The 27,833-nt window shown below is 39.1% G+C and overlaps 1 long non-coding RNA gene across 2 annotated transcripts in view; it reads right to left on the bottom strand.

Annotated features, from left to right (window-relative positions):
• Nucleotides 1-27,625, bottom strand: part of LOC133622025 (uncharacterized) — a 216,975-nt gene extending 189,350 nt beyond the window's left edge. Inside the window, exons 1-2 of one of the 2 annotated variants that reach the window (XR_012051158.1) lie at nucleotides 27,412-27,625; nucleotides 19,126-19,256 (exon numbers count right to left, since the gene is read on the bottom strand). This is a non-coding gene — a long non-coding RNA (uncharacterized lncRNA). Of the gene's footprint in view, nucleotides 1-19,125; nucleotides 19,266-27,411 lie in introns of those variants that run through there. The other variant, XR_009817736.2, reaches the window with a different exon arrangement.
• Between the last annotated feature and the right edge of the window lie 208 nt (nucleotides 27,626-27,833).

The raw sequence follows: 27,833 nt of genomic DNA on the forward strand, positions 1-27,833 counted from the left end.
GACTCAATAAAACATCAAAAAAAATGAGAAGCTGGATGAAAATCTAAGGTCCCCTTTTGACGCAAACAGCAGTGGTGCGTGTTAAAGGCTGTCCTTGGATATTAAATAAATATTTGATTTGATGGCAAAACTCCATAAACACATTCTTCTCCTGACTCACACTACTGGGCAATGAAGGATCATTTTTTGATGGTCCAAATACTGCTCTTCTTTGTCTGGACGTATACTCCCATTGGGGAAAATATCTATTTATCATCTGAACGTCAACCTCCGTCATTCACTCGCACTCAATCTTCTTTGGCTTTTATTCCCTGACAGTCTTTCTAAAGGAAGTTTCACCTTCTGACACCGCTCAGCAACCGTTCTTAAGAACACATTTTGTTCTTAGGCCCACTTACAAAGTTTTTAAGGAGTATTTGTATTCACCAATGTTTTCTTAGCTGGGATTTGTTCGTAGGTAAGAACAAAATCTACGAGTGCTCCACTCTTGTATTTGTTACCTTCTTGAGACCTCCGAATAATGCATACCTCTGTAGGACCACCCTTTCTAGATACATAAAGATTTGTATTTACAACATTAATAATATATACATACTATGCAAATATAAAAAAGCTTGTTGTGAGAAATAGTTGGAATTTCACAAGAAAAAGGTAAAAAATTCACAAGAACATTTTTTTTGGCAGTATTATAATAAACGTCGTAATTTTACTCAACGCAAGTCAAAATTTTACAAGAAAAACGTGCAATATTATGATAAAAGTTGGAATTTTACTCAATAACAGTCGCAGTTTTACAAGAAAAGCTTAACATTGTGATACTTTTATGAAAAGAGTCGCAATTTTACTCAACAAAAAGTCACAATTTGTATAAGAAAACTAATATTTGGGCAATATTGTAGTAATAATCGGAATTTTACTAAAATATGACAAAAGTCATAATTTTACTCAAAATATGTCACTATTTTACAAGAACAACAAACATCCATCCATCCATCCATTTTCTACCGCTTATTCCCTTAGGCAAATTGGCAATATTGTGATAGAAGTCAGAATTTTATATGACAAATGTCACCATTTTGCATTAAAAAGTAATAATTTTACATTAAAAAAGTGATAATTTTACGAGAAAATATTGCAATATTACAGAAACAAAGAATATGTGAAATTGTTCCCAATTTTATAAGAAAAAAGTCGACACATTGTGAGAAAAAGTTTTTATAATTGTTGTTATAATTTATAATTGTTATAATTCATTTATTTATTTTGTTTGATTGTGATTGGTTTTTAATCTTCATTATTTAGTTCAAGTTATTACAGTATGTCTCTATATACATATTTAATTTTTTTTAATTTAATTTTGGCCAAAGGGGTCGCATTTCAATGTCTTACACACACTTGTTATTACATATGTTGACCAGAGGGGGAGCACTTCAAATCTTTACACACACTTGTTATTTCATATGTTGACCAGAGAGGGAGCAATTACATTTTTTACACACACTTGTTATTATATATGTTGACCAGAGGGGGAGCACTTCAAATTTTTACACACACTCGTTATTTCATATGTTGACCAGAGGGGGAGCACTTTTAAAACCGACACACAGTCAATTTGAAAAATCCCTCCTTTTTGGGAACACCCTCAATTTGATAGATTTCACCACCAGGGGTGCAAATGAGACATTCTCTATTAGATGCAATGGTTTTTCCGTATTGGGACCATGATTTATGTCCTAACTTGTTCACATCTCCTCATATGGAAGGTACTTTTCCTTGTTGATGTCTCAAGAAGGGTAGAAATACCAGAACACACACACACGCACACGCACACACTCTTGTGTTTGTAATTTGTAAAAATGTAATTTGACACAGCACCCAGATAGAGAATTGCTCCGTTATGTGTAGAAATAAACGATGGAGAAGGAATGCACATTTGAGGTTATTTACTGGAGATAAAAGCGGTGAGAGTTATTGCAAAAAAATACTCACAATTTCTGTCTCAAAATAGTTTGCATGTGTCTAATTATTTTAGCATGAGGCCTCTTTTAATCTACTTCTGTCAACAACCTCTAACTCAGAAACTCGTATTTTTATCACCATAATGCGTGTAAAAGAAAAGAAAAAATACGTCAATCACAAAGACAGGTGTCGCACTCCTGTCAACACGTATTTTAATTTCTAACACTTTAATGCACACAAAACACCAAGCCTAACTAACAACAACGCACAACATGACCATTTTGTTTGAGCGCTTAAGTGTGGCTTGACAGGTGTCTCACTCCTGTCAACACACCTTTAACCCAAAACCTAAATTCCAACACCAAGATGCATGCAAAAACCAACAACCGTTAGAATAATTATGTACAAGTTATCACACAACTCTTATGCTTAAAGGCCGTTGCTATAGTTATTATCAATTGTGCTGAAGTTGTACTTTTCTATCTGTGCAAAGGCACAACTTGTAATCTTCCATTGCGAGTTGTCTCGTATCAGCAGTTTGTTTCCAGACCCTGCCTGCTGACAGCCGAGGACGGACATCGAATACCTCAACGCAGATAAAACAGACAGGGCGAAATCACGAGTGTCAGCACATTTCTATTCTGAATAATCATGTATTGTGCCTACTGGGGCTGCTTGCATTACCCCTCCCTTCAGAAGTAGCCTCAGTGATGTTAACTAGTGACCTCCCGAATAAATAGAGGAGCACGTGGGACTGTACCTTAGAACGTAGGGTGAGACTGTAACAGTGTGCAGCCCAATACGTCTCTCCTCATGAGCAAAATTCAACTCTGTCTCTGCTTGATTCCTTGCTTCTTGTCTCGTTTAGTAGATAGTTTGGTGTTTGAACCTGACAACACAAATCACAACTTGACGATTTTGTTTGAATCTTTACAGTGAGTCCAGAATGACAGGTGGGTGACTACTGTCAACACACCTCTAACCCAAATACTATACAACACAATATTGCACAGCAAATGCTCAGCCTAACTTAACAACACAATTCACAACATGACCATTTTGTTTGAGTTCTCATTCTGAGGCATTGGCTGACAGGGGCCTCACTCCTGTCAACACACCTCTAACTCAAAGACACCACAATGCACTTAAAACACCCCGCCTAACTCAACAACATTAATCACCACATAACCAAGTTGTTAGAGCCCTTAAGTGTGGCTTAACAGGTGTCTCAGTCCTGTCAACAGGTCTTTAACCCACCCCTAATTTCTAATAATGCATGCAAAAAACTATTCGAACTCAACACAAATCACAACATGACTATTTTGTTTGAGTCTTTACTGAAAGTCCACAATGACAGGTGGCTGACTACTGTCAACACACCTCTAACCCAAATACTATACATTTTTAATTGTGTTAAGCAGAGCCTAACTTAACAACATAATTCACAACATGACCATTTTATTTAAAGGGGAACATTATCACCAGACCTATGTAAGCGTCAATATATACCTTGATGTTGCAGAAAAAAGACCATATTTTTTTTTAACCGATTTCCGAACTCTAAATGGGTGAATTTTGGGGAATTAAACGCCTTTCTATTATTCGCTCTCGGAGCGATGACGTCACAACGTGGCGTCACATCGGGAAGCAATCCGCCATTTTCTCACTTTCGAGATGCGAAAGTGGCAAGAAATTGGACGAAATTTGTTCAAAATACGAGGGTGTGGGGAAAGCCGACGAAAATGGTCAGTCGTTTGTTCCGCACACTTTACCGACGAAAGCTATGCTACGACAGAGATGGCAAGAATGTGTGGATATCCTGCGACACTCAAAGCAGATGCATTTCCAACGATAAAGTCAAAGAAATCTGCCGCCAGACCCCCATTGAATCTGCCGGAGTGTGTGAGCAATTCAGGGACAAAGGACCTCGGTAGCACGGCAAGCAATGGCGGCAGTTTGTTCCCGCAGACGAGCGAGCTAAACCCCCTGGATGTCTTGGCTCACACCGTCCCTTATGCCACCGAAGATGATCAAGAGAAGAATATCGACCCTAGCTTCCCTGGCCTGCTGACATCAACTCCAAAACTGGACAGATCAGCTTTCAGGAAAAGAGAGCGGATGAGGGTATGTCTACAGAATATATTAATTGATGAAAACTTTATTCATTACTTGCGGTTTTACGTAAATTATTATACATAAACTGTGTTTACCAATAATTTAGCTTAAAAACATTTATTTTTTTCAATCATTCGAGTACATTCGGGTAGTCTTGTGTAATGCAGTATTTTGTGTCTATTTAGGTATGGTTAACCTGAGTGCTGAAATCGTGGAAAAATATATGTTCTGAGCGCGCCTGAAATGGGCTGTCTGCACTCTCAAAGTGCATGTTGTTGCCAAATGTATTTCATATGCTGTAAACCTAGTTCATAGTTGTTAGTAATTATCTTAGACAGTGTTAAGCCGCTGAAATCCGAGTCTTGCTGTTCTATCCGCCATGTTTGTTTGTATTGGCATCACTGTGTGACGTCACAGGAAAATGGACGGGTGTATATAACGATGGTTAAAATCAGGCACTTTGAAGCTTTTTTTTTTTTAGGGATATTGCGTGATGGGTAAAACTTTGAAAAAAACTTCGAAAAATAAAATAAGCCACTGGGAACTGATTTTTAATGGTTTTAACCCTTCTGAAATTGTGATAATGTTCCCCTTTAAGCCTTCACTCCGAACGTGCCTCACTCCTGTCAACACACCCATAATTAAAAACAAAAACATAAACACATAAAACACAGAGCCCAACTCAACAACCCAAGTCACGATATGTAAATTTTGTCAAAGCCTACAGGTTAGGCGGGGATTGAAAGATGCCTCACCCCTGTCAACACACCTCTAATTTAAAAACACCATATGGCATGTAAAACACCTAACCTAAATCCATCCATCCATCCATCCATTTTCTACCGCTTATTCCCTTTGGGGTCGCGGGGGGCGCTGGAGCCTATCTCAGCTACAATCGGGCAGAAGGCGGACTCCTGGACATGTAACCTAAATAAATAACATAAATCACAAAATTGCCATTTGGTGTGAGCCCTTACTATAAATGCAAAATGACGGGTGACTCACTCCTATCGACACACCTCTAATTAAAAAAATGCCATAATCCATGTGAAATACCTATCTTACTTAAAACTTCTTAAGGCCCAAGCTGTTTGTTTACATGCTTTTTTTATTTCGCTTTGCGATTTGGGCTTATTGGACCCGAATTAGAATAAAAACTAAGAATCATCTTTTGATATGATGTACTTAGTCCATAAGTACACAACCGTGTACTTCATGTTTAGTGACATGCTAATTCTTATTTTTACACTTTTTTCCCTCCAAATTCCATTGTATGTTATACTCTTCTGACACCACCAGATGGCAGTATAAGTGTCCACATAAGCGGCCATAAGACCCAATTCAGTAGTGTACACAATTTTGGAAATAAGAGCTAAAAAGGTGCTGTCCACGCATGTGGCCACTAAGCCTTTAGAGGCTAAACAACACAAATCTCAACATGACCATTATGTATGAGCCCTTACTGTTAGCGTAGACCGATGTTTTTCAACCTTTTTTGAACCAAGGCACATTTTGTGCGTTGAAAAAATTCAGAGGCACACCACCAGCAGAAATCATTAAAAAACGAAACTCAGTTGACAGTAAAAAGTTTAAAGTCAATTGTTGGATATGACTTTAAAGCATAACCAATGTTGCTCTTGTCTCAAAGTAGGTGTACTGTCACCACCTGTCACATCACACCCAGACTTATTTGGAGTTTTATGCTGTTTTCCTGTGTGTAGTGTTTTAGTTCTTATCTTGCGCTCCTATTTTGGTGGCTTTTTCTCTTTTTTTGGTATTTTCCTGTAGCAGTTTCATGTCTTCCTTGAGTGATATTCCCCACACCTGCTTTGTTTTAGCAATCAAGAATATTTCAGTTGTTTTTATCCTTCTTTGTGGGGACATTGTTGATTGTCATGTCATGTTCGGATGTACTTTGTGGACGCCATCTTTGCTCCACAGTTAGTCTTTGCTGTCGTCCAGCATTCTGTTTTTGTTTACTTTGTAGCCAGTTCCGTTTTAGTTTCGTTCTGCATAGCCTTCCCTAAGCTTCAATGCCTTTTCTTAAGGGCACTCACCTTTTGTTTATTTTTGGTTTAAGCATTAGAAACCTTTTTACCTGCACACTGCCTCCCGCTGTTCCCGACATCTACAAAGCAATTAGCTACCGGCTGCCACCTACTGATATGGAAGAGTATTACATGGTTACTCTGCCAAGCTCTAGACAGCACCGACAATCAACAACACATAGTGGTTGAAAAACACTGGCGTAGACTGACAGGTGACTCACTCCTGTCAACACACCTCTAATTTAAAAACACCATAATGTGCGTAAATCACCAAGCCTAACTCAACAACACAAGTCACATGATGTAGATTTTGTCAAAGCCTTTAGTATAGGCATGGATCAAAAGACGCCTCACTCCTGTCAACACACCTCTAATTTAAAAACACCACAGTGCATGTAAAACACACAATCTAACTAAACATTAATTACAACATGACCATTTGGTTTGAGCCCTTACCATTAATGCAAAATGACAGGTGACTCACTCCTATCGACACACCTCTAATGCCATAATCCATGTAAAATAGCTATGTTACCTAAACAACACAAATCTCAACATGACCATTTTGTATGAGCCCTTACTGTTAGCGTAGACTGACAGGCGACTCACTCCTGTCAACACACCTCTAATTTAAAAACACCATAATGTACATAAAACACCTAGCCTAACTCAACAAATCAGGTCACAATATGTACATTTTGTTTGAGCCTCCAGGATAGGTGTGGATTGAAAAATCCCTCGCCCCTGTCAACACACCTCTAACTTAAAAACACCATAGTGCATGTAAAACACCAGACCTAACTAAAGAACACAAATCACAACAGGACCATATGGTCTGAGCCCTTACTAAAAACGCAGAACGACAGGTGACTCACTCCTATCAACGCACCTCTAACTCAAAAACACCATAGTGCACATGCAGTAAAACCAAAAGCCTAACTAAACAACCCAAATCACAATGTAACCATTTTGTGTGAGCCCTAACTATTAACTGAGATGTGACTCACTCCTGTCAACACACCTCCGATTCAATAACATTGTAATACACATTGAACACAAAGTCAAACTGAACAACCCAAATCATAATACTACCAATTTGTTTGAGTCCTGACTATGAACATAGCAACTATTACCTGAGAGGTGACTCACTCCTGTCAACACACCTCTCATTCAATACCATTGTAATACACGTAAAACAAAAAGCCTAACTAAACAACCCAAATCACAATACGACCAATTTGTTTGAGTCCTGACTATGAACGTAGCAACTATTACTTGAGAGGTGACTCACTCCTGTCAACACATCTCCGATTCAATAACACTGTAATACGTGTAAAACAAAAAGTCCAACTGAACAACCCAATTCACAAAATGAGCTATTTTTGAGTCCTGACTAATGACGTGGCAACTATTAACTGAGAGGTGACTCACTCCTGTCAACACACCTCAGATTCAATAACATTGTCATACACGTAAAACAAAAAGCCTAACTAAAGAACCCCAAATCCCGACATGACCAACTTGTTTGAGCCCTGACTATGAACATGGCAACTATTAACTGAGAGGTGACTCACTCCTGTCAACACACCTCTGATTCAATAACATTGTAATACACGTAAAACAAAAAACCTAACTGGCCAACCCAAATCACAATATGACCAATTTTTTTTTTAGCCCTGACTATGAACATGGCAACTATTAACTGAGAGGTGATTCACTCCTGTCAACGCACCTCTCATTCAATAAGATTGTAGTACAAGTAAAACAAAAAGCCTAACTAAAGAACACAAATCACAATACGACCAATTTGTTTGAGTCCTGACTATGAACATGGCAACTAATAACTGAGAGGTGACTCACTCCTGTCAACACACCTCTGATTCAATAACTTTGTAATACACAAAAAACAAAAAGCCTAACTAAAGAACCTAAACCACAAAATGACCAATTTGTTTGAGTCCTGACTATGAACGTGGAGAGTTGACTCACTCCTGTCAACACACCTCCAATTCAATAACATTGTAATACACGTAAAACAAAAACCTGAACAACCCAAATCATAAAATGACCAATATGTTTGAGTCCTGACTATGAACATGGCAACTATTAACTGAGAGGTGATCAACTCCTGTCAACGCTCTTCTGATTTAATAACATTGTAGTACAGGTAAAACAAAAAGCCTAACTAAACAACCCAAACCACAATATCACCAATTTGTTTGAGTCCTGACTATGAACATGGCAACTAATAACTGAGAGGTGACTCACTCCTGTCAACACACCTCTGATTCAATAACTTTGTAATACACAAAAAACAAAAAGCCTAACTAAAGAACCTAAACCACAAAATGACCAATTTGTTCGAGTCCTGACAATGAAAGTGTAGAGGTGACTCACTCCTGTCAACACACCTCCGATTCAATAACATTGTAATACACGTAAAACAAAAACCTGAACAACCCAATTCATAAAATGACCAATATGTTTGAGTCCTGACTATGAACATGGCAACTATTAACTAAGAGGCGATTCACTCCTGTCAACACACCTCCGATTCAATAACATTGTAATACATGTAAAACAAAAACCTGAACAACCCAAATCATAAAATGACCAATATGTTTGAGTACTGACTATGAACGTGGCAACTATTAACTGAGAGGCGATTCACTCCTGTCAACGCACCTCTCATTCAATAAGATTGTAGTACAAGTAAAACAAAACGCCTAACTAAAGAACACAAATCACAATACGACCAATTTGAGTCCTGACTATGAACTGTCATGATCCGTGGCCCGGATCATGTTTTGTTATGTTTTGTTAGTTTTGGACTCCCTTAGTTCCTGTTTTGTGCACCCTTGAGTTGGTTTTAGTTGCCATGGTTACTTATTATTTAGCTTCGAGTGCTATCGGCACATTTTTCCTCTGGCTTGTTTTCAGTTTTTGGTACTTGTTTGACTTTCGACAAATAAACCATGTTCCTACCTGCACGTCCTGTCCGGAGTGTTACGACCGCATACCAGGGGAAGGAACCCCGCAGTAAGCTGCGACCCCCCCCCCCCCCCCCCCCGACGTGACATGACATGAACGTGGCAACTATTAACTGAGAGGTGACTCACTCCTGTCAACACACCTCTGATTCAATAACATTGTAACACACTTACGCCTAACTAAACAACCCAAATCTAGTAAAGAACTGTGTACTCCAGGTTGGCGTTATTTTCGTCTACTGTGTTTTCCGTGCCTTTTCATATTGATATGAATATGAGAGCAGGAGTTCCGCTGCAGCGTTGGGAGCATCGGTCATTTCCCCCAGACTGCTTCAAACGCCTCATACAGCCGTCTTCATGCAAAGCAGTTTGAGGTCAGTGAACGCAGCACACAGAGAGAAGAAGCAAGACAGAGGGAAAGTGAAACTGAAGCCTGCCGAGATGGACTTTCTTGGCCTCCTCAGGTAAAGCGAGTGCCTTGAGACCACCTGAAGCCTGTCATGTCTGACTGCCATCATTCCAGCGCATTGAAATACTTTTTATTCTCATCTTTATCGCCACTTTCTCATAGCTTGGCTGCTCTGTCTTTATTCCCCACTCTTGACGGATTAATAAATCATTGAGTCCACTTGAACACGCTCACAGCTCGCTCACACGGACCCCCGTGACCCAGAAATGGACCAAATGCAAGCTTCTTTCTCTCTTCTCTTCAACAGAACTCACATCCGCTTCGACCTCAGGAGGTCCGGGCTTGACTCGTGTCAAGATGGATGCTGCTCTTGTCTAGTGGCTCTCAGCATTGTTTGGCCCTAACACATACTTGCCAACCTTGAGACCTCCGATTTCGGGAGGTGGGGGGGTGCGTGGTCGGGGGTGGAGGGGCGTGGTTGGGGCGGGGGCGTGGTTAAGAGGGGAGGAGTATATTTACAGCTAGAATTCACCAAGTCAATTATTTCATATATATATATATATATATATATATATATATATATATATATATCCTGATGATTGAGGGAACCCCCCCTCATGAAACAGGCCTGTAGAGATGAAATAGTCTTGTGATTTTTTTTCCCCACACATACATACATACATACATATATATATATATATATATATATATATATATATATATATATATATACATATATATAAGCGAAATACTTGAATTTCAGTGTTCATTTATTTACACATATACACACACAAAACACTCATCTACTCATTGTTGAGTTAAGGGTTGAATTGTCCATACTTGTTCTATTCTCTGTCACTGTTTTTCTAACCATGCTCTCTGCTTCGTCTCCTTGTTGTGGGCGCAGTTGTGCACTGCACTCTCTAAAAGCCGTAGATGTTATTGTCACATATACATGTACAGTAGATGGCAGTATTGTCCTGTTTAAGAGTCACAACATTGCTGTTTACGGCAGACGAAAACGTGACTGCTGTTGTGTGTTGTTGCCGCGCTGGGAGAACGTTAATGAAACTGCCTAACAATAAAGCCACATAAGAAACCAAGAACTCGCCCTCGATCATTCTACAGTTATAACGTGTTTGGGCAGGCACGCTGTTTATATTGTGGGAAAGCGGACGTGAAAACAGGCTGTTGACACGTCACTCAGGTCCGCATGGCGCTGGAGGGGGCGTGGCCTCCAACTCCGCCTGAATTTCGGGAGAAAATTTGTCCCGGGAGGTTTTCCGGAGAGGCGCTGAATTTCGGGAGTCTCCCGGAAAATCCGGGAGGGTTGGCAAGTATGCCCTAACACCAGTGCACTAATCCAGTGTTTTTCAACCTTTTTTGAGCCAAAGGCACATTTTTTGCGTTGAAAAAATGCGGAGGCACACCACCAGCAGAAATCATTAAAAAACAAAACTCAGTTGACAGTAAAAAGTCGTTGTCGCAATTGTTGGATATGACTTTAAACCATAACCAAGCATGCTTCACTGTAGCTCTTGTCTCAAAGTAGGTGTACTGTCACCGCCTGTCACATCACACCCTGACTTATTTGGAGTTTTGTGCTGTTTTCCTGTGTGTAGTGTTTTAGTTCTTGTCTTGCGCTCCTATTTTAGTAGCTTTTTCTCTTTTTTTGGTATTTTCATGTCTTCCTTTGAGCGATATTTCCCGCATCTACTTTGTTTTAGCAATCAAGAATAGTTCAGTGTTTTTTATCCTTCTTTGGGGGACATTGTAGATTGTCTTGTCATGTTCGGATGTACTTTGTGGACGCCGTCTTTACTCCACAGTAAGTCTTTGCTGTCGTCCAGCATTCTTCGTTTTGTTTACTTTGTAGCCAGTTCAGTTTTAGTTTTGTTATGCATAGCCTTCCCTAAGCTTCAATGCCTTTTCTTAGCGGCACTCACCTTTTGTTTATTTTTGGTTTAAGCATTAGACACCTTTTTACCTGCACACTGCCTCCCGCTGTTTCCGACATCTACAAAGCAATTAGCTACCGGCTGCCACCTACTGATATGTAAGAGTATTACACGGTTACTCTGCCGAGCTCTAGACAGCACCGACACTCAACAACAACACATAATTTGCAGACTATAATTACTGGTTTGCAAAAAATATTTTTAACCCAAATATGTGAAATTAGATCATCTCCCACGGCACACCAGACTGTATCTCACGGCCCACTAATCCATGTCAAAAAGCGTCACAAGTATTTCAATATTGGTAATCTGGAATTATTTTATCTTAAAGACCATGCAGATTGACAAGACGTCAGACGAGGCAACACAACTCTTCAATATTTACTGACAGACTATGAAAAATAACATTTATATCATCATCTGTGTCAGTAGAAAAGTTCCCAATTCAGCCTACAAGAATTAAGAGTCTTCCCTCAATAACCTCAGAATGATTGCTTATTGGTACTAAGTAAGGAAGTTGTTGTATATTATTCTCCCTTTAATACCAATAGGTTCTGTTCTTAAAGGGGAACATTATCACAATTTCAGAATTGTTAAAATCATTAAAAATCAGTTCCCAGTGGCTTATTAAACTTTTTGAAGTTTTTCTCAAAATTTTACCCATCACGCAATATCCCTAAAAAAAGCTTCAAAGTGCCTGATTTTAACCATCGTTATAAACACCTGTCCATTTTCCTGTGACGTCACATAGTGAAGCCAACACAAACAAACATGGCGGAAAGAACAGCAAACTATAGCGACATTAGCTCGGATTCAGACTTGGATTTCAGCGGCTTAAGCGATTCAACAGATTACGCATGTATTGAAACGGATGGTTGTAGTGTGGAGGCAGGTAGCGAAAACGAAATTGAAGAAGAAACTGAAGCTATTGAGCCATATCGGTTTGAACCGTATGCAAGCGAAACTGACGAAAACGACACGACAGCCAGCGACACGGGAGAAAAAGAAGGACGAATTCGGCGATCGCCTTCTAACCAACGATTGGTATGTGTTTGTTTGGCATTAAAGGAAACTAACAACTATGAACTAGGTTTACAGCATATGAAATACATTTGGCAACAACATGCACTTTGAGAGTGCAGACAGCCCAATTTTCATCAATTAATATATTCTGTAGACATACCCTCATCCGCGCTCTTTTCCTGAAAGCTGATCTGTCCAGTTTTGGAGTTGATGTCAGCAGGCCAGGGAAGCTAGGATCGATAGGGGGTTTAGCTGGCTCGTCTGCGGGAACAAACTGCCGCCATTCCTTGCCGTGCTACCGAGGTCCTTTGTCCCTGAATTGCTCACACACTCCGGCAGATTCAATGGGGGTCTGGCGGCAGATTTCTTTGACTATCGTTGGAAATGCATCTGCTTTGAGTGTCGCAGGATATCCACACATTCTTGCCATCTCTGTCGTAGCATAGCTTTCGTCGGTAAAGTGTGCGGAACAAACGCCCAATTTCTTGCCACTTTCGCATCTTTGGGCCACTGGTGCAACTTGAATCCGTCCCTGTTCGTGTTGTTACACCCTCCGACAACACACCGACGAGGCATGATGTCTCCAAGGTACGGAAAACAGTCGAAAAAACGGCAAATAACAGAGCTGATTTGACTCGGTGTTTGAGAAAATGGCGGATTGCTTCCCGATGTGACGCCACGTTGCGACGTCATCGCTCCGAGAGCGAATATTAGAAAGGCGTTTAATTCGCCAAAATTCACCCATTTAGAGTTCGGAAATCGGTTAAAAAAATATATGGTCTTTTTTCTGCAACATCAAGGTATATATTGACGCTTACATAGGTCTGGTGATAATGTTCCCCTTTAACAAAACACAAAACTACAATAAACCTAACTCTAAACCCTAACCCTAATCCTTAAGTCTTTATTACTTAGATTATGTTCCCCATACTAAAGTGTTACCGAAATAAGATAATCAGGCGTTGGCTGTCTTTTGGTGGAAAGGGGCAAAATCGGGACAAAAACATCCAGATTGTCTTTACAGTATGTCTACACCCCGCGTTACATTTTATTTTCCAATGGTTGGTGTTTCTTCCTGTCCAGTGCTCTTATTTTTGTTCCACTTTCTATACCCCTGTTCCTGAGCGCTGTTCTCCTACCCTGTTCCTGGTTGCCAATCAGGGGTTCTTTAGCCTACTGACGTATGTTGTGTATGTATACTATTTGCGTTGGTTTGTGCGTTGCACTGCTTTGTGTGTGCCTTGCCTCATATTACTGAGTTTTTGATTCACCCGTGGTCCACGCTGGTGCTTCCTGATACGTCGGCCTGTTCATTGACTTTGTCGCTGCCTGGAACAGATCAGTGTGGATGCAAAACTATTTTCTTCAGCTGAACTCAGACAAAACTGAGACCGTTGTCTTTGGCCGACAGAATTAAAGAGAAACTAATTTTAGTGACCTTGAAACCCAAATAAATCAGGGTGCAATAATGGACTCAGACTTGAACTTTAACAATCAATCAATCAATGTTTATTTATATAGCCCTAAATCACAAGTGTCTCAAAGGGCTGCACAAGCCACAACGACATCTTCGGTACATAGCCCACATAAGGGCAAGGAAAAACTCACCCCAGTGGGACGTCGATGTGAATGACTATGAGAAACCTTGGAGAGGACCGCATATGTGGGTAAACCCCCCCTCTAGGGGAGACCGAAAGCAATGGATGTTGAGTGGGTCTGACATAATATTGTGAAAGTCCAGTCCATAGTGGATCTAACATAATAGTGAGAGTCCAGTCCATAGTGGATCTAATATAGTAGTGAGAGTCCAGTCCATAGTGGATCTAACATAGTAGTGAGAGTCCAGTCCATAGTGGATCTAATATAATAGTGAGAGTCCAGTCCATAGTGGATCTAACATAATAGTGAGAGTCCAGTCCATAGTGGATCTAACATAATAGTGAGAGTCCAGTCCATAGTGGATCCAACATAATAGTGAGAGTCCAGTCCATAGTGGATCTAACATAATAGTGAGAGTCCAATCCATAGTGGATCTAACATAATAGTGAGAGTCCAATCCATAGTGGATCTAACATAATAGTGAGAGTCCAGTCCATAGTGGATCTAACATAATAGTGAGAGTCCAGTCCATAGTGGATCTAACATAATAGTGAGAGTCCAGTCCATAGTGGATCTAATATAGTAGTGAGAGTCCAGTCCATAGTGGATCTAACATAGTAGTGAGAGTCCAGTCCATAGTGGATCTAATATAATAGTGAGAGTCCAGTCCATAGTGGATCTAACATAATAGTGAGAGTCCAATCCATAGTGGATCTAACATAATAGTGAGAGTCCAATCCATAGTGGATCTAACATAATAGTGAGAGTCCAGTCCATAGTGGATCTAACATAATAGTGAGAGTCCAGTCCATAGTGGATCTAACATAATAGTGAGAGTCCAGTCCATAGTGGATCTAACATAATAGTGAGAGTCCAGTCCATAGTGGATCTAACATAATAGTGAGAGTGCAGTCCATAGTGGATCTAACATAATAGTGAGAGTTCAGTCCATAGTGGATCTAACATAATAGTGAGAGTCCAGTCCATAGTGGATCTAACATATTAGTGACATTCCAGTCCATCGTGGATCTAACATAATAGTGAGAGTCCAGTCCATAGTGGATCTAACATAATAGTGAGAATCCAGTCCATCGTGGATCTAACATAATAGTGAGAGTCCAGTCCATAGTGGATCTAACATAATAGTGAGAGTCCAGTCCATAGTGGATCTAACATAATAGTGAGAGTCCAGTCCATAGTGGATCCAACATAATAATGAGAGTCCAGTCCATAGTGGATCTAACATAATAGTGAGGGTCCAATCCATAGTGGATCTAACATAATAGTGAGAGTCCAGTCCATAGTGGATCTAACATAATAGTGAGAGTCTAGTCCATAGTGGATCTAACATAATAGTGAGAGTCCAGTCCATAGTGGATCTAACATAATAGTGAGAGTCCAGTCCATAGTGGATCTAACATAATAGTGAGAGTCCAGTCCATAGTGGATCTAACATAATAGTGAGAGTCCAGTCCATAGTGGATCTAACATAATAGTGAGAGTCCAGTCCATAGTGGATCTAACATAATAGTGAGAGTCCAGTCCATAGTGGGGCCAGCAGTCAATAACATCAGCAACCTTTCGCCACCTAAACATATTGCAAAAGTCAGAGGAATATTGTCTAAATCCGACTAATCCATGCCTTTGTCTGACTACTGTAATGGCCTTCTCAATTAGCTCTCTAAACAAGCTGTAAAGCAGCTGCAGTACATCCAGAATGCTGCTGCTCGAGTCCTGACTAGAACCAGGAAATATGACCGTATTAGTCCAGTGCTTAGGCCACGGCAGTGGCTTCCTGTTGCTCAGAGAACAGACTCTAAAACAAGTCTCTTCACTGTCTTGTGCCAAAGCACATCTCTGACATGTTAGAACCATATGAACCACCTGGGGCTCTGAGAACTTTGGGGAGTGGTCTCCTGCTGGTGCCTGGAGTCAGGACCAAACTTTGTGAGGCTACTTTTTGCTTTTACGCTCCTAAAATCTGGAATAGTCTTTCAGAAGATGTGAGACGGGCCTCAATGTTGGCAACGTTCAAATCCAAAAACATGTGTTCGTAATTGTGCATATGACAACCGAAAGTATTTTATCTACAATATATGATTTATTTTTAATTTTAAATCATTTATGATTGTTTTTACGATGTTTTTTTTTTAAATTTGATTTCTAATTATGATTTTATATTTTTGCCTTCTTTTAATTTTCTGTAAAGCACTTTGAATTGCTTTGTGGGTGACTTGTGCTCTATAAATAAACTCGCCATGACTTTTTTCCCGAATTACCGTATTTTCCGGACCATAGGGCGCACCGGGTTATAAGGCGCACTGCCAATGAATGGTCTATTTTTTTATCTTTTTTCATATATTAGGAGCACCGGATTATAGGGCGCATTAAAAAGGAGTCATATTTTTTTATTTTTTTTTTTCTAAATGTAAAACACTTCCTTGTGGTCTACATAACATGTAATGGTGGTTCTTTGGTCAAAATGTTGCATAGATGATGTTTTACAGATCATCTTCAAGCCGCTTTCTGACAGTCGTTTCAGGATGCGCCGTTTTGTGGGCGGTCTTATTTACGCGGCTCACCTTCGACAGCGTCTTCATCTTTGTTGTAGCGGTGTAGCGTGCAAGGACGGGAGTGGAAGAAGTGTCAAAAGATGGAGCTAACTGTTTTAATGACATTCACACTTTACTTAAAATCAATAACGGAGCAGCATCTCTTCATCCGGAAACAACAACACCGGAAATGTGTCCCGTGAAAAACCGTCCGACCGGAACTCTCTAATAACTAAAGTTCCTTGGGTGAATAATGTAAAGTCACTACACCGGTATGTTTTAGCGCTTTCATGGCGAGTTTACTGACAGATATAAGTAAGAACTTTACACTACTTTATATTAGAAATGGCCACAGCGGAGGATGAATGTCCCATAACAAGAAGATAGAGAAAAAGAAGATTATCGACTACGGCGTAATTTTTCAAGATTTATACAGATCCCAAATACAGAACAGCAGGTACCAGAAGGTAAGAAAAGTTGCTTTTGCATAATATTGCGAAACAAATCGGCAGATAATATGTCTTACCTTATACACACACCATAATAATACTCCTATGTGGGGCGGTATAGCTCGGTTGGTAGAGTGGCCGTGCCTGAGGGTTTCAGGTTCAATCCCTGCTTCCGCCATCCTAGTCACTGCCGTTGTGTCCTTGGGCAAGACACTTTACCCACCTGCTCCCAGTGCCACCCACACTGGTTTAAATGTAACTTAGATATTGGGTTTCACAATGTAAAGCGCTTTGAGTCACTTGAGAAAAAGCGCTATATAAATATAATTCACTTCACTATGTTTAATGCGCCGACAATCCTTCAAGTGGTGCGGCTTCATAGCCTACCAAAGTGGTACTAAAACATTTTGATACATTTTTGAGCGCCGTGTGTAATGTTCTATATTTTCAATGGAACATTTAAAGTGTTGGTGTTTACTTGAGACATATTGCCATCATAGTGCAGCCTACACCTATCTCTTATGTTTGACTGCCATCTACTGGTCAACCTTATTACACCATGTACCAAATAAAATAGCTTTGAGGTGGGTAAGCTCAACCAAACTTATTCCTTACATTAGACGCACCGGGTTATAAGGCGCACTGTCCAGTTTTGAGGGGAAAAAAAGGATTTTAAGTGCGGCGTATAGTCCGGAAAATACGGTAAATTATATTTTATCTGTACGTCGCCTGCATTTTGGGGTGAACAAATCCCAATTTAAATAAACATGATATCATTTAAAACTGACTTAAAAAAAACAAAAACAGGTGTTTATCAAGCAGCTGCAGGCCACATCCCATCCGACTGCCTGAAGTGGAAGTAGTCTGCACAGCATGTTGCCGCCATTAAAGTCAGCACATGAAAAAGCATGATAAGGTGCACAAATGCACGCTCTACTCGAAACACCCGCGTTTATTTGTCAGGTTTGTTATTCTTTATTGCAACAAGAACACGTCCCTGAGGACTGAATGAGCTGTGATATACTTCTATACTGCTTTTGATTTATTGATGCATTTTTTTTATTTTATTTTTTTGCTTGAATCCGTGCCTATCAATCATGTTTTGTGGCTGCTTGGCTTCCAAATCAAACAAGTGGAGCTTTGCTTTAATGCAGTGGTTCTCACCCTTTTTTCAGTGATGTACCCCCTGTGAATTTTTTTTTAATTCAAGTACCCCCTAATCAGAGCAAAGCATTTTTGGTTGAAAAAAAGAGATAAAGAAGTAAAATACAGCACGATGTCATCAGTTTCTGATTTATTAAATTGTTTAACAGTGCAAAATATTGCTCATTTGTAGTGGTCTTTCTTGAACTATTTGGAAAAAAAGATAGGTTTTTATTTATATTTATAAAAGATTTTTGAATTGTTGTTACTTTTAATATATTAAAAGAAAATCTCACGCACCCCTTGGCATACCTTCAAGTACCCCCAGGGGTACGCGTACCCCCATTTGAGAGCCACTGCTTTAATGGTTAATAATCTGACTTTCCAACCACTGGGAGCCACTACAAGACGTGTCTTTGTTCCTAAAGTAGTCGTCTAAAAGTCTACTTGTGTTTGCGATGAGGGCTCATTCCAACGTTCTCATTCCAGTTCTTTTCCACTGCTCTGGTCAAAGGTTAGCGAGAGCTAGGCAAAAGTTATCAGTCTAAATCACAACTGTCCCATAGACCAGCGGGGGGAAAAAATGCATGGCAGACAATATGACGTCAGTTAAAAGGAAAATATGTATGGATTTTTTTTCACAACAAAAAAAAGCCACACACTTTTTGTGCACTTGTTGCTAGGCAGAATTCGCAGAATTTCATCAGAGATGCCCCACAGATCAATGACAGACAATGCTAGCAGTTAGAGCGGTTATGCCGCTTGTTGCTAGGCAGGATTGATAGTTCAAACCAAGCTCAGCCCCATAGGCCAATATAATAATTAGCATGCAGGCTAACATAGCAGCAAAAAAAAAACAATCGTGGAAGTCGATCCCTACCCGTTCCACAGATATCACGTCACAGGAGCCAGGCGTGCCGTTTAACAGAGTTTTCTTTTTTCCATGCATATATCAAGCACAATTTTTCATGTAGCTTTTCTCCAGTCCTCTCTTCCTCCGCTGGCCGCCCACTGTTAAAGACAACAGATGATTAGATTAACACGTGCCACCTGTGAAATCTAATCACCTGCCAGCTGTGTCTCGCCGTCCCGCACATGCCCCGCCCCTAGCTGATGGTGCTCCGCCCTCGACACCATTGCCAGAGGCGGTGACCTTTGCTCCTGCAGGCGCGCTGACGCACTTCCCTCCACGCCAATGTTTTTTTCAATTTACAGTAATACACTGTAAACACGACTGCATAATTTATGGTAAAAAACGTGAAAATCACTTGCCGGAATTTTCCTGTAAAAATAAAAGCATTACTGTTTTTCTATTTACAGTAATGCACTGCAAAAATAATTGTATATTTTACGGTAAAAAAAAAATGGCAGCTGAGTCGCCGGAATTTTTAAAATAACAATGGTATCGTTTTTCCATTTACAGTAACACACTGTAAAAAGGATTGCATATTTTACGGCTAAAAACTAGTCCCCAAAATTGTACTGTAAAAACAAAAGTATTACCGTTTGTCTATTTACAGTAATGCACTGTAAAAAAATAATGGCAGATTTTCCGGTTAAAAAACGAATGGCAAAAATGTACGGTAAAAATACAAGTGTTTTAGTTTGTCTATTTACAGCAGGAGTCCCCAAACTACGGCCCGCGGGCCGGCCCTCCAGCATTCAAAATCCGGCCCACAGGAAGTCCCAAGTTAAAAAAAAGTTTTTTTGTTTTTTTTAATCTTTCCTTTCTAATTCATTTTCTACCACTTGTTACTCTTGGTGTCTCCTATTCGCTCAGGCAAATCATATTGTCTAAAAATGAATTTTCCCATCGATAACGTGACAATGTTAAATGTCGATGAACATCAATGTTAATTGATGTTAAATGACAAAACGGATTATAAAGACAGTGTATATATATATATATATATATATATATACACAGCCTGGCCCCCGGCCAATTTTTTTTAACCCAATGCGGCCCCCGAGTCAAAAAGTTTGGGGACCCCTGATTTACAGTAATGCACTGAAACAACAACGATCACAGATTTTATGGTAAAAAAAAAAATGGCAGCTCAGTCGCCTGGATTTCCCTATACAAATAAGAGTGGAAGCTGTGTAAATTCTATGATAAAATTATGGCGACTGAGCTGCCAAGTTGTTTTTTGGTTTTTTTTTTCTACAGTGTACCTTCAGCTACTATTGGTTTGTAGGGTATACCGGTATTAGTATAGTACCGCGATACTAATAAATCATATTCGGTACTATACCGCCTCTAAAAAGTACTGGTCCCCCACCCTTCCCGTCCTCGTCACGTCGTGACGTTGCTGGTTTACAAGCAGAGGAGCATGTTCGGCAGTGCACAATCACAGAGTACTTACAAGCAGACACAGTGTGTAGACAGAAACGGGCGAATGGACGCATTTTGGCTTAAAATCTAACAATAAAGGTGAAGTTATAACACTGAAACGCCCTCAGGAAGAGGTGCTTTAAGACATGGCTAACTAGCTCGCGGCTAAAGTCCATCTGCAGTCTGCAGTGTTTTAGCTACTTCTAATTCACTAATCCTGGTCTCCATGGCGACAAATAAAGTACGTTTCTTACAAGTATCATCCCTGCAGGACGAGGAATAGCTAAACATGCTTCACTACACACCGTAGCTCACCGGCGTCAAAATGTAAACAAACGCCATTGGTGGATCTACACCTGACATCCACTGTAATGATACCAAGTACAGGAGCGTATCTAGTTGATACTACTATGTTTAAATCGATATTTTTTAGCATCACAAAATCTTCTTTCGTTTAAAAAAAATGTATATTATGTTTATAAACTCAGGAAATATGACCCAGGACACATGAGGACTTTGAATATGACCAATGTATGATCCGTATTTTTCGGACTATAAGTCGCAGTTTTTTTTCATAATTTGGCCGGGCTCCAGTGCGACTTATATAAGTTTTTTTTCCTTCTTTATTACGCATCTTCGGCAGGCGCGACTTATACTCCGGTGCGACTTATACTCCAAAAAATACGGTACTTGGTATCGGATTCCATCCATCCATTTTCTACCGCTTATTCCCTTTGGGGTCGCGGGGGGCGCTGGAGCCTATCTCAGCTACAATCGGGCGGAAGGCGGGGTACACCCTGGACAAGTCGCCACCTCATCACAGGGCCAACACAGATAGACAGACAACATTCACACTCACATTCACGCACTAGGGCCAATTTAGTGTTGCCAATCAACCTATCCCCAATTTATAAGCGGATTTAATGTTGGTAAAAGAAAAAAGCATGAAAACATTGCATTTTTCTAGAAAATGTTGCTGTGAAATCATGCATTTTGGTCTGTTACAATCACAAAAAAAGCCTGCAAAACTGCAGTGCAAGTTTAATCTGTTAAGACTTGTTTTAAGTTAAATATCTGATTATTGACTAATGTTAACTGCAAGTTTAGCCTAAAGAAATGACGGATTGTGTATTTTTTGTATGCACATAGAAAAACACGGGACAATGTTAGACAGAGAAGTAGAATCTCAATGTGTTTCTACCAGTTTGTGCAATTTGTGCATAATTAGAATATTTTAAAAGAGGTACTTACAGTACAGTTCAAAACTGCAGTCAGGTTTAGTCTGTTAAGACTTGTTTTAGGTTAAATATCTGAGTATTGACTAATAACTGCAAGTTTAGCCTATAGAAATGACTGATTGTGTATTTTTTGTATGCGCATAGAAAAACACGGGACAATATTAGACAGAGAAGTAGAATCTCAATGTGGTTCTTCCAGTTTGTGCAATTCCTGCATAATTTGAATATTTCAGTAGGATTGATACCCGAATTTGTGGTAAAAACTAATGTAAAGCATCCAAACAACAGAAGAATAAGTGATTATTACATTTTAACAGAAGTGTAGATAGAAAATGTTAAAAGAGAAAGTAAGCAAATATTAAATAGATTAATAATTCATTTTCTACCACTTGTCCTTAATGTTGACAAAATAATAGAATGATAAATGACATATGTTACTGCATACGTCAGCAGCTAAATTAGGAGTCTTTGTTTGTTTACTTACTACTAAAAGACAAGTTGTCTTGTATGTTCACTATTTTATTTAAGGACAAACTTGCAATAAGAAACATATTTAAATGTACCCTAATATTTTTTATTAAAATAAGCCAATAATGCAAATTTTTGTGGTCTTCTTTATTTCGGAAAAGTACCGAAAAGTATCTAAATACATTTTGGTATCGGGACAACACTAGACATTCAAATATACACATTTGATAAATATTAAAAAACAAGCAGATTAAAATAAGTTACGGGCGTACTTTTTGACCATAAAATCTTGCTGTTGGAAAAGATGATTGTCATTTTTGTGCAGCTTCCACAGTCAAATCACATTTCCTCTAACTTATTAACACAAGAGTGTGTCGGGCGTTGTTATCTTCCCATCTTGTTTGTGATTGGACGGCCAGATAATCTTGTCACCGCGATGCCGATAAGATTTCCATCACGCAGAGTGACACAAAGTCACGCCTGGAACATCGCGAAAACACAATCTAGTCGCCATGACATGGGGGGGATGGGGGGGTGGGATAACAGCATTTGTCTGCCCGACAAAAGCCGCTTTTATTCAAGAATAAATCAGAATCTTTCACATTGTGGCGGCGTGCACTCAGACGCGGCGGCGGCGGCGAATAAGAGACGCTTTCATGGAGGTTTTAATTTGAGGCTGCAGGAAGGAGGTGGATTGTCATTATTAGTCCGAGCCTGGCAGTGGTGCACTCTATTAAACTCCCTGCCTCGCACACAGGATTCCAACAAAGAGAACATTTCCGTGCGATTAAAGCGCTGAAAAGAAAGTGATTCATTTTGCTTGCTTTGGAGTAGAAACCCATTAAAGGCGATATTATTCAGAAAAAGTTAAAAATAAATAAACCAGGGCTGTCAAGTAGAGGTATCCGATAATGGCTTTTTTGCCGATATCCCGATATTGTCCAATTCTTAATGACCGATTTCGATATCAACCGATACCGATATATACAGTCGTGGAATTAACACATTATTATGCCTAATTTTGTTGTGATGCATTAAACAATGTAACAAGGTTTTCCAAAATAAATCAACTCAAGTTATGAAAAAAAATGCCAACATGGCACTGCCATATTTATTATTGAAGTCACAAAGTGCATTATTTTTTTTAACATGCCTCAAAACAGCAGCTTGGAATTTGGGACATGCTCTCCCTGAGAGAGCATGAGGAGGTTGAGGTGGGCGGGGGGTAGCGGGGGGTGTATATTGTAGCGTCCTGGAAGAGTTAGTGCTGCAAGGGGTTCTGGGTATTTGTTCTTTTGTGTTTATGTTGTGTTACGGTGCGGATGTTCTCCCGAAATGTGTTTGTCATTCTTGCTTGGTGTGGGTTCACAGTGTGGCGCATATTTGTAACAGTCTTAAAGTTGTTTATACGGCCACCCTCAGTGTGACCTGTATGGTTGTTGACCAAGTATGTCTTGCATTCACTTGTGTGTGTGATAAGCCGTAGATATTATGTGATTGGGCCAGCCCGCAAAGGCAGTGCCTTTAAGGTTTATTGGCGCTCTGTACTTCTCCCTACGTCCGTGTGCACAGAGGCGTTTTAAAAAGCCATACATTTTACTTTTTGAAACCGATACTGATCATTTTGAAACCGATAATTTCCGATATTACATTTTAAAGCATTTATCGGCCCATAATATCGGCAGTCCGATATTATCGGACGTCCCTAGTTTTAATGTTCATGTTTGTGGGAGTCGGGAACGGATAAATTGGATTTACACAATTATTTTATGGGAGGGGGGTTGAGGTTAGGGGGTAGGGAGTAGCGGGGGGTGTATATTGTAGCGTCCCGGAAGAGTTAGTGCTGCAAGGGTTTCTGGGTATTTGTTCTGTTGTGTTTGTGTTACGGTGCGGATGTTCTCCCGAAATTTGTTTGGTGTGGGTTCATCGTGTGGCGCATATTTGTAACAGTGTTAAAGTTGTTTATACGGCCACCCTCAGTGTGACCTGTATGGTTGTTGACCAAGTATGCGTGGCATTCTCTTGTGTGTGTGAAAAGCCGTAGATATCCGAGTCATTCCGAAGACTATACAAATGGGACCCATTACCTCCCTGCTTGGCACTCAGCATCAAGGGTTGGAATTGGGGGTTAAATCACCAAAAATGATTCCCGGGCGCAGCCACCGCTGCTGCCCACTGCTCCCCTCACCTCCCAGGGGGTGATCAAGGGTGATGGGTTAAATGCAGAGAATAATTTCGCCACTACTGTCAAGTGATTTTTTTAAATCAGATTAATCACACTCTAATTCTGTGATTAATCATGATTAATCACAAAGTTATTATTTTCTTGCATAAATAAAACGTTCTTAAAAAATACCGTATTTTTCGGACCATGGGGCGCACCGGATTATAAGGCGCACTGCTGATGAGCAGGTCTAGTCAGGTCTTTTTTCATACAAAAGGTGCACCGGATTATAAGGCCGCAATAAAGGGGTCATCCATCCATCCATTTTCTACCGCTTATTCCCTTTGGGGTCGCGGGGGGCGCTGGAGCCTATCTCAGCTACAGGTGTAAAGGGGTCATATGTATTATTATTTTTTCTAAATGTAAAACACTTCCTTGTGGTCTACATAACATGTAATGGTGGTTCTTTGGTCAAAATGTTGCATAGATGATGTTTTACACATCATCTTCGAGCCACTTTCTGACAGTCGCTTCTGGATGCGCCGTTTTGTGGGCGGTCTTATTTGCGTGGCTCACCTTCGACAGCGTCTTCATCTTAGTTGTAGCGGTGTAGCGTGCAAGGACGGGGGTGGAAGAAGTAGTTGTGTAATTTGTCATTAAATAAAATCTCCACATACACACTCACAGCTCATTAAAGTGGAATAAATGACACGCCACTAATAGTTTTAATCCACATCGCTCTCTTCTTCTACTGAAGGGTGCAAACTGGATGTGTAATATCTTCGTTGATGTGTGATCCACCTCCGACCAACTGCACTCAGTAACCAAAACAAACACTCACATACATATTGCACTTATTGCAGCCAGAGATAGCAGAACACTTGTGTTTTAACTTGTATACACTTATTTCATTTATCTGCTATTTTAACTTCTATACACTTATTTCATTTATCTGATATTTTAACTTGTATACACTTATTTTAATTATCTGATATTTGTACTTCTATACACTTATTTCATTTATCTGATATTTTAACTTGTATACACTTATTTTAATTATCTGATATTTGTACTTCTATACACTTATTTCATTTATCTGATATTTTAACTTGTATACACTTACTTTAGTTATCTGCTATTTTAACTTTTATACACTTTAATGATCTGCTATTTTAACTTTTATACACTTACTTTAGTTATCTGCTATTTTAACTTTTATACACTTACTTTAATTATCTGCTATTTTAACTTTTATACACTTACTTGAGTCATCTGCTATTTTAACTTGTATACACTTACTATAGTTATCTGCTATTTTAACTTGTATACACTTACTTTAGTTATCTGCTATTTTAACTTGTATACACTTACTTTAGTTATCTGCTATTTTAACTTTTATACACTTACTTTAATTATCTGCTATTTTAACTTTTATACACTTATTTTAATTATCTGCTATTTTAACTTTTATACACTTGAGCTATCTTCTATTTTAACTTGTATACACTTACTTTGGTTATCTGCTTATTTTAACTTTTATACACTTTAATTATCTGCTATTTTAACTTGTATACACTTACTTTAGTTATCTGCTATTTTAACTTTTATACACTTACTTAAGTTATCTGCAATTTTAACTTTAGTTATCTATTTTAACTTGTATACAGTTACTTTAGTTATCTGCTATTTTAACTTTTATACACTTACTTTAGTTATCTGCTATTTCAACTTTTATACACTTACTTTAGTTATCTGCTATTTTAACTTTTATACACTTACTTTATCTGCTATTTTAACTTTTATACACTTGAGTCATCTACTATTTTAACTTGTATACACTTACTTGAGTTACCTGCTATTTTAACTTGTATACACTTACTTGAGTTATCTGCTATTTTAACTTTTATACACTTACTTTAGTTATCTGCTATTTCAACTTTTATACACTTACTTTAGTTATCTGCTATTTTAACTTTTATACACTTACTTGAGTCATCTGCTATTTTAATTTTTATACACTTACTTGAGTTATATGCTATTTTAACTTATCTGCTATTTGAACTTGTATACACTTACTTTAGATATCTGCTATTTTAACTTTTATTATCTGCTATTTTAACTTGTATACACTTACTTTAATTATCTGCTATTTTAACTTTGATACACTTATAAATGATAAATGGGTTGTACTTGTATAGCGCTTTTCTACCTTCAAGGTACTCAAAGCGCTTTGACACTACTTCCACATTTACCCATTCACACACACATTCACACACTGATGGAGGGAGCTGCCATGCAAGGCGCTAACCAGCACCCATCAGGAGCAAGGGTGAAGTGTCTTGCTCAGGACACAACAGACATGACGAGGTTGGTACTAGGTGGGGATCGAACCAGGGACCCTCGGGTTGTGCACGGCCACTCTCCCACTGCGCCACGCCGTCCACTTGAGTCATCTACTATTTTAACTTGTATACACTTGAGTTATCTGCTATTTTAACTTTTATACACTTACTTTAATTATCTGCTATTTTAACTTTTATACACTTTAGTTATCTGCTATTTTAACTTTTATACACTTACTTGAGTTATCTGCTATTTTAACTTTTATACACTTACTTTATCTGCTATTTTAACTTTTATACACTTACTTGAGTCATCTACTATTTTAACTTGTATATACTTACTTGAGTTATCTGCTATTTTAACTTGTATACACTTACTTGAGTTATCTGCTATTTTAACTTGTATACACTTACTTGAGTTATCTGCTATTTTAACTTGTATACACTTACTTGAGTTATCTGCTATTTTAACTTTTATACACTTACTTTATCTGCTATTTTAACTTTTATACACTTACTTGAGTCATCTACTATTTTAACTTGTATACACTTACTTGAGTTATCTGCTATTTTAACTTTTATACACTTTAGTTATCTGCTATTTTAACTTGTATACACTTACTTGTGTCACAGAATGTTGGTGACGAACCCCAAGATGCAGAGAAGGTAGGCTTTGTGCGGGAAAACATCATTTTATGTCCAAAATAAAGAAAACACAAAGCAGGAACTAGGAGACAGGAAACAGGATACCAGGAAAACAGGAACTAGAAGACAGCTAACAGCTAACAGCTAATTGGATTCAGCATACATCTTCCAGCTACAATGACAAAGACATGGAGAAGTATTAGCACGACATGGACAATACTCCTGCCCTGACTGGAGTACTGACTAGCAGCCGGCTGATTGACACCAGGTGTGGCCAGGTGTCAATCAGGCGCAGCTGAGGGGAAACAGCGCTCAGGGAGACAAGCAGGAAACTGAACAAAAATAATAGCGCTGACAGGAAATAGAACAAACAGAGGAAAATCTAAAACATAACCAAAC

Source organism: Nerophis lumbriciformis, linkage group LG25 (genome assembly GCF_033978685.3).
Source record: "Nerophis lumbriciformis linkage group LG25, RoL_Nlum_v2.1, whole genome shotgun sequence".
Lineage (NCBI taxonomy): Eukaryota > Metazoa > Chordata > Actinopteri > Syngnathiformes > Syngnathidae > Nerophis > Nerophis lumbriciformis.